This window comes from Diuraphis noxia, unplaced genomic scaffold, assembly GCF_037042655.1.
Source record: "Diuraphis noxia isolate RWA-SAM2 unplaced genomic scaffold, SU_Dnox_SAM2 contig0002, whole genome shotgun sequence".
Classification (NCBI taxonomy): Eukaryota; Metazoa; Arthropoda; class Insecta; order Hemiptera; family Aphididae; genus Diuraphis; species Diuraphis noxia.
In genome coordinates, this window is record NW_028301712.1 from 57,435,767 (window position 1) to 57,452,252 (window position 16,486).

Here is a 16,486-nt window from a genome sequence, read left to right on the forward strand (position 1 = left end):
TATTGAGAAGGATAGAAATAAAACTAAGAATTAAACGTAATTCGGTGAAACAAAGTATAAAGTATAAACCGTATATGTATAAACTGAAACGCAGCCATGTAGAAACTTCTATTAGGCATAAAGACGCGTGCATGTGTGTTTGTAGTGTAGTGTTTACACGTCATTTTCTTATTCAGGTTTATCATTTCAGATAATATTTACACGACAGGTAACGTATCAAAACTTACATTGCAGGTATCTTCATCATTGTTAACGATAATAATGTATATCAATAATACGATCCTCGACATTTCTTCCTTAAGTTGTCGTCAGTAATGTTCAAAGAAAATAAATTTTTCTTTTCTTTATTTATATTTATAAAATCTTAAAGAGGTCAGTATAAGAGTTAAACTGAATGTGGAAGTTCTTATAAAAGTTTTTCACTTCTTTTTGAACTTTGTTTAGATTCAAAATTGCATAAAAGTTGTGATTGTAACTTGAATTAGTTATTTTTCTTAAGGTAAGTACTTAATATTTTAAAGTTTAATTTTTTCATATTGGAGATTTTGTCACCACCACACAATGGTGTTCATTAATACCATAATGGTTTTATAAGGGATTTGTATTACCTACTTGGTTCATATTTTATTATAGTATTTTAAAGCTAATAATAAGATAAATTTAAAATAATAATTTTATTCACATTGCGTTTAAATATATATTGTATATTTTGTCACTCTAAAAGTATGAATGCAAATAAAATTAATTTTCTGAACTAGAACTAATAGTTGCATGTAAAACAATATTATATATGAATATAAAATAATTGGATGCCAGCGGCCAAAAACTATGTTAATTTTAAGTAATTTTTGTATACCTAACTATTATTATCAGCTAATTAGCTGACACACAGCATTTAAGAGATAAGATGCGTAAAAATTATAATTATATATTATTAAAACAAACTAGGTACTGACGGTTATTTAAATTTTTATACAAAATAAAAATGAATTTAAAAACAGAATTATTATTTATTTGTTCATAATAATTAGTAAAATTGGTGGTTGGTTAGAAATAATAATTAACATTTTTATTATTTAGTCATCTAGACTAATCGAATACCCTTTTTTCTTCTTTCTATATCTACTTATGTCATTCCTATTTATCTTTCTCCTTCTAATATCTCCTAACATTGTTGTTTAACATTTTTTCCCATTTTTTTTTTTTTTTTTAACTGTAAAATTGCCTTCACTGGAAGGTATCTTTAATCCGTCTTTCACGCCATAATTATCAAATTCATCAATTTAACTTATTATTCAAAATTTATAAAACAGATTGCAGAAATAAAAATTAAGTAATAAAAAATGTTTTTATTTATTTACACGTCATGTTGTACTATTATGGCATTTTAAATGCATTTTTATTTAGTATAAAAATTTAAATAACTTTCAGTAGTTTGTTTTAATAATATATAATTATGATTTTTACGCAGCTTATCACTTACATGTTGTCTGTCATGTATTGATCAGCTTTTACTAAGTCAATTTGTATATCCTAGGATGTAGGTACATAACGTGTTTAGTAAAAGCCCGAAGAAAATTAAAAATTTCAACATTTACTGAGTACAAACAGTAAAACCTAGGCTTACCTAGTGATCGGACATTTACGGTAACATATATATTATGTATATATATATATATTATATATATATACATACATATATAGCATAATACACACATAATATGCAAATTTGACGTTATGTTATACTAAGTAACTGGAAGTTGACACGTCATACTTAAAAAAATGTTGGTAGTGCAATGAACTTTAAGAAAAAAATAATTCAATTTTAATTGCCTATCTGCCATTTGTGTAATGTATATTTAATGATTGAATATTTTGTGAAAAACAAAAACATATATATATATATATATATATATATATATATATATATATATATATATTTATATATATATATATATATGTATATATAAGTAGGCAGGTACCAAAAAAGAAATTATGTCAATTTGGGTTTCACTTACATTTTCCATGCAATTGTGTTATACTTTTTGACTAGTGATTCATCAAATGTTGTGAATACATTCAGTTTTCTAGATAAGTGAATATGACTGTACACCAAAACAACCGCGACGAATGTGACGATTCCCAAGTTGAGTCATATACCTACTCATATCATTGATTTATAATATTATAATATTATAATATTATACAATTACTATAGTATATTATAAATCCAATAGCCATTCTCATGTCTCATAGTAATGACAGGTATTTTCTACAAACACACACACACACACTATATATATAAATGATATAATATGTATAATATGTATTGAGGTATATTGTTCAATGCTATTCGCGTAATGAACAATTTTAACTGAAATTTCTGAAAAACAAAGAAAACGTTATTATTAGGGCTCAGATTTTAAAGTATAATAAACAACAAAAAAGCACAAAATTATTTTAAAAAAGCAAAAATTAAGCATTTTTATTTAAGAAAAAATAAAATATAAAACACGACCAAAATTAACTTGAATTAATTGTCAAACTGAAAAAATAAATTAATTTAAATAAAAAAAAGAATTCACTACCATTTATTTGGAAAAATTTTAAGTAGTGAAACTGACTCCATTGCCTGTCATAATGTTTTTATACGTCATATAGAAAACCATGCAATACAACCATTTAGTCCGTACTGCGTATTCCCGATTTCCTTGTTAATTAAATTAATTTTTTTATTATTATTATGGCATAATAAACATAATATACAAATTCCACAGCTAGAATAACTGATATAAAAGTGCCTTCACTGGAAGGTATCTTTAATCCGTCCTTCACGCCATAGTTATCTATTTCATCAATTTCACTTATTGTTCAAAATGTATGTAACAGATTGTGGAAATATAAATAAAGTAATGAAAAAAAAAAATAACTGAAAAAAAGCATTTACACAAAAAATAAAAAAAATAAAAGCAAAAATTAATTGGTTTATTTGGAATTAAAATTACGTGAAACTAATTTATGTATAAAAATTTAATTTCTATCTCATTTATAAAAAAGAAAGCATTTTCTTTAAAATCCGAGCTCTAGTTCTTATGCTGTTTTATTTATTAAAATTCGATCATTGAGTATTATAGTAATGTAAAAAATTATATACTGTGAGTTTGAATAATATTATGCGCTTGCATATATACCTAGGTTTTTATTGTAATACTGGAAGCGAAAATATAATTTAGTAAGTAAACGGGAATGAAAAAATGTTTGGTAATTTTTCGATTATTACCTAAACTAAGTTTTAGAAAAAAAAAATGATTTACAATATGATATATGCATAGTTTTACTACCAACATAACTAAGAAATTGTACCTACCATTTTTTTTATGGTATATTAACTCTAAAATATAAAACACCTGCCGGCTGCAATTGTAATTTATAGGTGATATTTGATTTTTATTTATCTTTTACTTATATGTTATTAGATATTAATTTGGTATCTATATTGATATTAGGTAGATTAAACTTAAATCGATCGATAATAATATTTTCTCATGTTATTATGTGGCTATGTCAATATTTTAAATTTGGAACTCAAATTATGTAAAATATTTTTGAGTAAACACCTAATTCTGAGAGGATATAATAGTCAACATTCAACAGTAATTAAAGTTAAACAGTGGTAATTATTGTACGTATTTAAAATAATAATAAAAAACTATTTATTATTCCATCTCATGAAATAAGTAGGTACTATATTTATTACTATATACTTAGTACTTACCTTAAGTATAAACATGCGTTTTCGCACCGAGTTCATCTAATGTTGTCTATATGTAAGTATATTCGAACACTCGGTTATAATGATTGCGAAAAAAATATTACATAACTACCATATTTTGTTGATTCATACCTTACTAATTACTTCTTGTTAACAATTAACTATAATAGTTTATAAATTGTATAAGAATTTATAATTCATCTATTATTATAAATTTAAAATTAATGATGTTAAATGAAGTACATGGTGCACATCGTACGCACATAGTTTTGCTATAATTCTAACCAACAATTTAATTTATTTTAACATTAAAATAACAATGATGTACCCATGATAAGCTATGTATGTATATATTTTTTTAAATAAAAAATGTTACAATAGTTACATTAGTAAAATTATATCAAGCAAGTTATATAGCAGTATGCCAGTATGGTTATGGTATGCCGATTAAGTACACCTATCTATCTATTATGTTCATATCACAAATTATATATATTTTAGTATTTTTATGTTGGCTTAAACATATTTTTATTAGATTCAAAATACATATAAGTTACATTAGTGGTTATCTCTATCAAAACTTTTATGGAAAATGTACCTATATGTTTTTAGGAAGTTGTATCACACATTTTTTCATACCAAAAACTATAGAATGGCCTAGGATTATTATACAGGGAAAAATAGTGAACATTTATATAAGTATAATGTTTTATTCCTAAAGAATATTATTTAAATGTAATATTACACAACACTTGCTGGCACAATGTATTTTACCGATTTGGATTGTCTATAAAAAATTTATTTTTTACAAACAATATTTGGTATTATTTTGTTTCAAGAATTTAAAATTTAGACTTTAGAGTAAGTCAATATAAGTAACCTCTAAAGAATCAAAATAATACAAAGGGGGTAAAATTATTTGGGATTTTAATTTTAAATGTTACCTAGCAACGTAAAAGCGTGATAAAAATTAAAAGGTTTCTTAAGAGCTTGAAAACCAAAAACTCAAAGGGGAAAAATGAAATATTACGCCCTCGTGGTTCGAAAGAATTTTTATCGGTCGCAGAGTTTTATGCGAATATTTATTTTTAAATAAATTACTACCTATGTACAATATAAAACCACTATATTTTTATTCTCGTTTCTATATTTTTTAATAAACCTGAATAAATTCAAATAGCCCAGAAACCACTTGTACGTACATATTTTTTCCTCGAACATTTTTGACGTAGTTAAAAAAAGAAACTAAATTTGAAAAAGCTATAACTATTAACAAATGTTAAAACGTAAATGATTTTTTTTTTTTTTTTTTAATTTCATTTAAGATACTGTTCATAATTATAGTGTATTACTGTGTAATAATTAATATTATAATTTATAAGTATCTATAAAAAATAAGCAAATAATAGTAAAACAGTTAATTAAAATATTTTATTATAGTATAACCTTAAAATTTAATTTGAGGAATCATACATACTTTAATTTATAAATTAGGAACTGGATTAAGATTCACGACCTGAATAAAACGCAAATAACAAATACTCTATACTTATGTTTTGTAATAGTCTTGAGAAGTATTGATTTTTAGTCAGAAGTTATTTAATGTGAAAAAAAAATAAAACCATAAGAACTGACTATTGTTTTTAAAAACAAAAAAACTTCTCTAAAATATTCCAATAAATAGGTAAGATAAGTGTGGTAACTAAATTATAATGATATGTAGAATAAATTAAGTACATATTATTATATAATATTATAATAATATATATATTATTGATTATAGCCGGGAATTATATATTTACATTTGCCAAAAAAAAAAAAAATCGAAGACTACGAACAAATTTAAATTTGAATGTAAAAACTTAATCATAAATAAAATAATCAAAAATATAATATGTAATAATAATAATAATGCTAACGATAAAATGTAAGTCTATTGTATGGTATTGTAATTCCAACAAGGCGCATACAACTGTAAACCTGACTCTTCATCAGATGTATGTATCCACTAATTACTAATATATATTGTACTCGTATTATAATGATCTTCAAGCCCGGTAACAGTCTCATTGGAATAATATATATTGTTTATACTCTTTATTTTGTCATTCTGCGCACTGAAAAAAAAAAATATATATTTATATATATATATATATAAAAGACCTTCCAAATCGTATGTGATAATATAGATACCACTCTTTGGGTTAAAGGAATAAAGCGTTTTTATTAATACCTAGTTAAGTTATTACTATTATCCACCGCAGGTAGACTATACCCATCTCAGAGGTTGATTTATCCCCTAGTAACACTGGATTATAGAGCTGGTACATAATTATAATACAGCTATTAATATAGGACAGAGAAACTTGTGCATAGACAGGTCCGGACTGAGTCCTACTCATTAAATTGACTAATGTATATTACCTATATTTTCGCAGGGACATAATATCTGTTCGAGAAAGGTGTTCGTTATGTTAATTATATATCTACAGCCTACAGATCAAATTAGCGGTTTCATTGTACACACATGAGTGACAAAAAATAAAATAATAACAATCACTCTATCGTTATCGCTTATTTTATTTATGACTTATTCAATGACGGCTGCCTAAGCCAGTGACTTTAAAAAGAAAGAATAGAAAATGTCGACGCCAACAGTAGCACACAGCATTCGTTTGTTTCCAAAAACTTTTTCGACGAAGTCGCCCGCGGGTCACGTAGTAGTTATTAAAATTACAATGAATAATATTCAAATTTATATTATATCAATGTTTATATGTATTATTTATTATTGCGAAGTGTCTACGTGTGTACCTATTTATACTGCAGAATCAGCTGCACCGCCCACATGTTCGCTGCGGGTAGTGTGTCTCTACAGGCACCAACATTCAGGTACTCACGATCTAAGTTATGTTGTTGGGTAACACGAGGAGCGGGATAAGGATCGATAGACATGTATGCGAAAAAAAAGATCGCATACTTGCAGCTTGTAAGACCACTGACCATTATTATTATTAATTGTATTACACGTGCTAAACGTCACGTTTTTGCAGGTCGACTATTATTATCCATAAGTCAGTCAAAAATATATAGAATCACATTTGTGTGTGTTATATAGTTATATTATTACTATAGACATGATCAGACCAAACCAATAACATAAATTCAATATGACAACCATGAATATTAAAACAGTATAGGTAATTGGAAAAAAAAATAAATTGTACTTTATAGTTTATTCAGCGGGCTTTGGCGTATATTTCTAAATAATATTATTATAGACGCACTCCCGCATTCGGCCATCCACATTAATAACCTGTTATCGGTTTGGTTATATTTGTCCAGGAGAGGTTTAAAAGTGATTTAGATGGGAGTACGGGACTACTGTTTTATAGATATATATAGTATTATCGTATATATTATATTCCACAGGATAAAACGGTTTGTTTGCTCTTTATTGTCCAAAAATGGTTAATCCCAGTTTTTGCCGAACGTGCTATTACTTGGGATTTCGAAATAAGCCTTTTAATATTTAACGGTACTGCAGCATTACTGTACATGCCTGACCGATATTTATAATATTACCCACAGCGTGAATGAAAAAATAAATTACTTATTAGTTTATGACGGAGTTCTTGTATGGACGCATAATTTGATGAAAACTTATGTATATTATATTATGTAGTGAATACCATGACGGCCGCAGAGGGGTGCTGGGAGATTATTTTGGTCATAATTGTTCTATCACTTGTAAAAACAAACACTGTATGAAGTGTGTTATCAAACATTTTTTACTTCGACCCCTCCCCCCCCCCGATTTATATTTCTGTGGTACCCATTGTATGAATACCTGCGTAATAAACGTTATGATTCAATCACAATTAGTATACTAGGTAATTGTAATACTCAAATGTGCATCGATATGCATGTATTTTATGCAGTTATGACTATGCTTAAACTATTGGTTACGATACATTTTTAATTTATTGGTCTAAATATTTATACTGAAAGTTTATAGCTGTATGGAAAAGTTTAAAGCTTTTTTATATCATATTTATACTATATATAAATTTAAGTAAATTCAAGTTAAAGCCATTAATTAAGGTAAACGAAAATAAAATAAAATACAGCCAATAACCAGTTGTGAAGCCAGGATTTTTAAAGTGGGGGTCATCAAAATATATTAATAAATACAATTTCTATCACTATATTATATTAATTTCATATCATCGTAATTCGTAGGTACTAATGTATTCATTTATTACATACTTGTCTATGAAGTATTGGTAAGTGTACTGATATAACATAAAAAAAAAAATAATAATAGGTGGTAATAATATGTCCCCAAGCGCCACTGCCAATAATCATCATATTCCCGCACCTATATACCTAGGCGTTCAGTTATCTATACCCAGGTACTCGTAGTTCGTATGTGCACCGAAATAACATAATATAACATAACTTTGTTTTTGGTAAACCATCGGATTGAACGAACCCAACCTGTGGCCAAGACTTCACTCGCTTTTTACATAAATATTTCCACTTACCTAGCGTATTGCGTACTTGCGCAATGAACTATGTAAATATTTTGGGTGCTATATTCAAATATAGTACTTTTTCGATGAATATTTCGTGGAATCTCAAGGGAATTGATTCTATGTGATGACTGATTAGTTTTGAAAATCGTATACTAACTCAGAGACATAAGACAATACATTTCGGCATGTATACTGTATAGTTATAGGATTGAGCATATTATATTTTATACAATATGATATTATACTCAATTTTTTATATTTACCGTACCATATGTATTTATAATTTTAAGTTACTGTAAGTATACTTAACTCGTACGATATACAATTATATTGTTTTATTTTTTTCAAAACTAAATTTATATTGTACATAATTATGGTGACCCTCGAAAAATATTGCGTGAATTAAAAATTCCTATAGTCTTTAATAACTTACCAACAATATTAATTGGATAGTAGATACATATATAATTCCTCTTATTCCAAGTGGTATTAAAACACGTACCTATTACCATTAAATGTATACCTATGATAACAAACACATTGTAATTATTGTTATTATTATTTTTTTTTTCATACTAGGTAATGCAATTGTTTTAACACGTAAATATAGTGTTAATAACGATAAACATGAAATAACGCCTGTGAGGAGAACCATAGAGCATAAAATTTAAACACATTTATAATGCTATTAAAAGTAAATCAAATATCTCTGGGGCGCAGTAGTTTTAAAACACAATAACAAGACGCATGTACTAAATGAACTTTTATCTGACCATTTAATCGTCCATCGTGTTAAAACAGAACGGTGTTTTTCGTGTTTAAAGCAATTCGAATAGTACACTCCTATTATCGGCTAAAATAATAATTTTCAAACATCTGCAGCAAGAACAGTGTAGAATATTGCTCGATGTGTAAATGTGTAATTCTAAAAAAAAATCAAGATTGAACAATAACGTTGTAATTAAGTTCTACTTATGCCAAAATATTTATGTGAACGCATGTTTTAAATATGACGTGATCAATGATAACATGATATGACTTTAAATGTATTTTTATTATCTCATTAAACGTTTTTTGTTTATTTTCAAGACCTGCAATATAAAAATTAACACTATTGAACAAGTTGATATCTAAAACTTTTACAAATATAGGTACTGCGCCTATATTATGTACAATTGTAATACAGAAACATAAATTATAATTATTATAGGTACATTAAAATGTGTCATGTTATTCAAATACTTATAGGTAATACATAATAAACATATTGTATATATATATATATATTACAAATAAAATTAATTTTCTCAAATATTAATAATTTTATTTTCACAAACTAAAAGAAATGTCTTATTTCATAACAATCAAGTGTCAACAATGCAAGTTATTTTCAGAAAATTATCAAATCTTTTGTATGAACATTTAACCTTACTGATGAATTATGTTAAAGTTATTATAAACATTTAACGTTATCTCAACAAATAATCTTTATTTAAAAACTGTTTAATATGTTTTTGTACAAATTACGCGGATGTATTAAATATCTGCATTGCAGTTATGTATTATTTATTACGACTCATTGAAATCTAGCCAAATTACACTTGTAGAGTTGTCAATACGTAACTGCAAGTTTAATTATAATTACATAATATTAAATTGTATATTTTAATTATAAATTTAGTATCGTAGCCCGTAGGGTGTATAAAAAATGTCAAAAAGTAATCCTGGTATGTAAATATAATTGGCTGAGCTATTATCTATATTTGTTCATCGTAGACTGTAGTGCATATGACAATATTTTATTTTATTTTATTATCAAACACTTAAGAGCCGAGATAAATTAATGAAATTAAAAACTATTTTGAGTGGGTTCTAGTTATTTTTAATAAACAATTTAAAATTTTAAGTGGACATAAAGGGCAAAAAAAATACCAAGTTTTTATTTATTCAAGTTAAAAACGCTCTTTTGTATATTAATAGGTAGTATAAATACAATATACATTATACATACTATTTAGAGCTCTTGTCTGCAGACATTTATAATTTTATAACTTTCAATATTGAAAATTAAAATATTATCAAAAGTAAAAACTTGAAAGTACAAATATAGAAAGGTACAGTATGAAGTATATAAAATATGTATAATATATATATATAGTAGAGTAGATATTATATATAATTAAATTTTAATTTTAAATTTTTTAAACATTTTAATATTAATGTGTTAATATTTAAAATGCTTTATAATGTTTAAATGCATATACCATCTTTAACTTAGTTAAGGTTGTAATGGGTATAGTTTAAATTAAAATATAAAACTAAACTGGAGAAGTCCAAAGAGGACCCCCCCCCCCATCTGCACAACCCGTGGAACAAATCTCACTGTCAAGCACATCATATCGGACTGCATAAAGTATAATCAAGAAAGGATCAAACACGGGATATCACACAACCTCGATGCAGCCCTTGTAGCCAATCACCAACTCACGCAGATTTAATTAACTTCCTCAAGCAACCCAATATTTATAACCAAATCTAAACATGTAAGCAAACGTAATGTAAAAAATAAAATAACTAATAGCCTTTGTTGCCGAAGTTGTAAATAAAAAAAATAAACTGGAGAAGTTGTTTAGCTGTAAAGTAGGTTTCGAGTGTTTTTATCGTTATTTAGTAGGTCAATGGAAGTGTTAAATTTGAATACAATGATAAATCAATGAATACGAAAATTGATTCTGAACTTTGACGGTCCATTGGCTTATATTCCTAATATATAATCCTATACGGTATACTACAATAGATTAAACTATTTTTTTCATAAACAAATTGTATTTAATTAGTCATATAACATAATATTATGTATTATCGATTTACACTATCGTATCATACAAGATACAACATTAGGTACGTGCTGTTATTAACTTATAAGTCACTCTGACACTCTCGACTTATACTATGAAACATAGTGAAAAGGTTTGTTATATATACACTTAAATTAGTATATTTAATAATAAGTAGGTGATAACTTATATTTAAAAAATTTTATTTCCTTGTTAACAATAGATTATATTACATTATAAATACGTCATATTATTGTTTTTACAATTTTTGAGAAAAAAAGTAAGAGGAACCTTACTCCCATATGATCTCCCATTGTTTTAATTAGATTCTTTAAATATTCATCAATTATATGTTGATTAATAATCACTTATTTATCAGAATAATAATATAATTAATTATAAGACAAAAAATGTCCAAAAATTTACATATTTATTTTGTTTATTAAAATTAACAAATTTTGTTTTCTCTTTCTTTCTAATTATATAAATTAATCCAACGCTAATGGCCCATAGTTGTCGAAGCGGAAATTCTTTGTAAATTTCAAGACCAATAAAAAAAAAAAAAAAAAATAATATAATTGTATCTACTTAATTTAAAACTATTGAAATCAGAAATAAAAACAGCTAAAGAAAAGTTACTGAAAAAGTCTATAAAATATTTATTCAAACTCAACGATGAACAAAAAAAATTGTCAAATGCTATTATTATACCATCTAATATTTTGTTTCAGAAAATATATAGGATGATGGTCGTACCTACCGTGTAGGTGTAAGAAAATAAAAGTGGGAAAGCGGATATCGCTCTGCTGTACAGTAGGTTACAAATGGGGATGGAATTAAATTTGAATCCAATTCCAATAATATTATATTATATCATTGTATACGAAAAACAATTCTGAACAGAGACGGTTTATCAGTCTAAGATACATTATAGACTATTACTTATTACAATATTTGACTTTCCGGTAGACGTTTAAACATTTTTATGAATTTCTATCTAAGACAATTTGAACATTCCCGTAATGTTCACGTATTTAGTAAAAATTTGAGCTTTAAATGCTTATAAAAAAAAAAACGTGCCTATGCATTTTTAATATTTTTCAACTGATATTGAAACAATATATTGGAAGCCTTATATTACATTTTGAAGCTTTTTACACCAACCACTAAAATGTTATTGACATTAATAGAAAAAAAACTTGAAAAGTTGAAAAATTAAAATATCAGTAAACAGCTCAAAACTAATCGAAATATTTTGAAAAATTTTGAAAATATATAAAATGCCTATATAAACATCCAGTCAAAATTTAAAGTATCTGCGGTCATTAGTTTTAGACTTACACCAAAATAAGAAAATCGCTAAATTAGAAATCTAGTGAAAATCCAATGTTGTAAAAATTTAAATTTCAAACGCTCATAAGAACTTAATTTGATTTTCTGGTGGGTATTTATTTTATGATAAAGGTTGACAAACTTGTAAGAAATCTTGTATTAAGTTTTCAGATCTTAGATTTGAATTTTTTGCTTAAAATAATTTATGAATTTTCGTGATTTTTACGTATTTTGCCAAAATTCAAACTTTGAATGCTGGTTGATAGAATATATTTATATAAACATTCGTTGAAAATGTTCATGCATCGATGGTCTTTTGTTTTAAAGTTACATCAAAACCCAAAATCAATTTTATCGAAAATTGATTATACCAAAGTACCAACTAGATTCATTTTCTGCTCGAACGAGGTACTGAAGTCGAAAATCGAAGCACTTTTACTGCCCCAAAACGTGATGACAGACACAAAAAAAAAACACACACACACATCATTGTAAAATCAATACTTTATTGCTGCGCTCAGAATCTAAAATGTTATGCAAATTTGTTTATAACTAAAGTTTAGTTTAGTTTACTGTATAACTACAAGGTTTATATGTAACTTACACACACTATGCTTACATTTTTAATACTGTATCACACATATTGCACAATTATACATGATGAAATAGGTATTTTAAGATATAAAACATCGAGTTGAATAATTATTCTGTTTATCATAAATTGTATCTATATTTTCCGATGAGTGTATTATGATATGTAAGATGTAACACTAATCGATGTTTGAGCGTCATTATACATACTTATATCTTTAACAATTCATGGTGTATACATTGTGTGTTACTCCTAACCAGAAGAATATAGATTATAAATATACCTTATACCACTTATTATAAACCTGTAATTTATTTAATAAATATTAATAACTATATGCCTATATTATATTTAATACCTTATTTTCTTATTGCCATTCGTAATTCTGTAGTATATTCTGTATATTATATAGGTATAATTTAAAAAAATAAATTACTATAATAAAGAATTTCTACTTTTCTTTTTTTTTTTCATTTGGCTGTCGTTATTATTGCTTATCGATGTCCCCTCGATGCTCCTGTGTCATACCGGTCATTGCGTCGGCGGTATCCGATGGTTATCGTCACCGGTGGTCCCGGGACGTTATAATATAAGGGTAGTCATATACATTTGGGCTATGTCAGAGGGTCTTTGCCGAGCTGCAACATGATATAGAGAACTATATTCCATCCCCGGTTGGATAATAAAATTTAAGCAACCAAAGATATACGGTGAAAAATAGCTGCAGCCCCACGCGTGATATACAATATATATGTTATGGACAATATACAGTACCTATATACAGGGTGTTTTTTTTTATCGTATATATAACACAATATAATTTTTAATGCTGCATAAGATGGTATTTATGGCAATATTATATTATATACGTAGTATATTATTTTATATCATACTTCACATTAATTTACCTAATTTAAACGAGAAGATACTCCATATCTCGTTTGTAAAAGCTCTAACAACAATGATAATTCGAAGTTTCCCACATAATTTTAATCAATCAATCGTAAGAGTCAGAAATCTGAACATTCAACGAGGGTAGTTGGTGAAAACCACTCGGTACAGATCGGTTAACACCGCTGATATACATACGAGTATGATGATATACAGTAAAAACATATACATTCAAACAGATGCACCTATAGTATAGTTGGGTATGTTTAAGAGAGAAAATTAAATAATACAACATATTACTTATTCATACGATATTATACAATAGTAAGTGTCCATTGAGCAGGATTAAACAGCTGGCGTTCAATAGTTTGAAAAAGAAGTACCTTTGACGTTATCATACAGCTTTTTATTAAGAAAGACAATTTACAATCTGTATACACAGTAATTACAATAAGCAAATAAGATAAAAACAGAATAAAGTAGCATGATTAATGACGTGATGAGGAAGAAACCCAATGGTAACACCTCCTTTACTAATTTAATAGGTTTCTACACCATCTTCGCTTTAGCCTGCGTGGTGGGTTTTTTTGGGAGGGTGAGGGAGGACATGTGTGATATTATAGTATTGTGATGAGTACAGCTAGAGCATATTATTTGAAAATGATAAAAAATTTCGGTTAATCGAAAATGAATTACCTATGTATCACTAAATATTCCCTGTCAATTGAAAATGTAAATTATTTTGGCTATCAGTTTCGGGACAAAGCGGGTTACGCACCATTAATATATACACAATATATCATAAATTAGTATAGCACGCATAAGTGCGAAAAAAAATCAATCGCTGAAAAATCACTATACAATGTATTAAAGTAATTATGAAAAAGTCATTATATGAAATTAAAATTTTGATATGATATAGGACATTTAATGTTTATAAGAAGGTATAGGTAATCAAGTATGGGTAATGGGTCTCTTGGTACCTATTGTACCTACTGCAAGTGTGGTAAAGCGATTTTAATTGGGTATTTTTTGATAAATTATATGCTTTTGAGACGATCGATATATCATTGCATATATAAATCACGCTCAATAATTAGTTAATCTATTGTAATATAGACACTATACATATAAAAATAACAAAATGTAAAATGTTGAAACCTATACGGCAATATCTATATAGTATACTTTTTAGAGTACTTGTAACGGTTCACGTATTTATGTTACACACTTGCAATAGCATTGGTACTAGTAAGTAAGTACTAAGTAGTAAGTAACCTACAGAATATAGATTACTACCACCATAATATAAAATATTATCGGAATTTTATAGTACCTAAAATGTTGCGGTATACGCTAGAGAAGAGCAACAATAAGCACATCATCTAAGTTCCTAGGTGAAAGTATTTTTACTTGAAAATTATTTCATATTATTTAACGTTAACTGTTACGCATAATAAAATATAACTACAGTACTACACTGTAGAAATATATACGTGTTAGTATTTGCGTTGTGAAGAAAGACAGATGGTATATCGAGGACCAAATTATTCGATGTATATACTTAACGATGTAAATAATAATATATACTCACTAATCCCTACGGTATAGAGTTTAATTATATTCATTTAATATGCAAAAGTACACATTACTTCCTACACACAGAAAACTAAAACCAAAACGATACCTATCATAGTAAATACCTATGGAGATTCGTGACAAACATTTTAGGACCCATTTATTGTATTATAAAATTTATTATGTATAGGCGGGTCAAATTTATACAAATGGAGAATATTATACGAGTATTATAGATACTTACTAATAACAAACTGACCTTACGAACTCCAATAACAATAATATATCAAACTAATGGCATTGTTCGCGCATACATAGGTACCTGTATAAATATCAATTACCAGTCTATTTTCTATACATATTATATATACCAATGTATCACTATGTTTAATATTATACATTGTACTTGTATTATTCGTCGTATTGAAACGCAAATCGATAATTATAGGTATTTATTAATATCTTTATTGCGTACGATGAAAATGTCAATACACTTAACTGTACAACTACAGCAGTACATACACACACTAAACCATTACAATATATTATAATTTATTATGTTTAGCAATGATAATAATGACGATGAATATATTCGTGTTTTTAATATTCGTATATTCGTTAGCTCAAAAATCGAATCCCGAACATAATATTACATTTTTACATACCTACAGCCACCATAAAATGTGACATTGTTCGGCTTTGCCGGTGTAAAGAGAGATATGACAGCTATTGGTGAACTGTAGCTAATCTACGATTATCCCAATACAGGTTTTTTTTAATTATGAATTCATATGATTAGGCAGATGCCTATTATATCAATTAATATTATAATATTGTTATTGGCTCTTCTACAGACCATATATGGGCTTAGCGACTTTCGTAATAAACGATGGTTAAAATACATTTTTATTAGTTATTTTATATTTATAAGGATTATTATATTACT

At 26.7% G+C, this 16,486-nt stretch overlaps 1 long non-coding RNA gene across 1 annotated transcript in view; it reads right to left on the reverse strand.

The window, feature by feature from the left end:
- Positions 1-5,542: 5,542 nt before the first annotated feature.
- The window catches only part of LOC149058712 (uncharacterized), a 117,879-nt gene continuing 106,935 nt past the window's right edge, over positions 5,543-16,486 (reverse strand). Inside the window, exon 2 of the long non-coding RNA XR_016190418.1 lies at positions 5,543-5,889. This is a non-coding gene — a long non-coding RNA (uncharacterized LOC149058712). The remainder of the gene's footprint in view (positions 5,890-16,486) is intronic.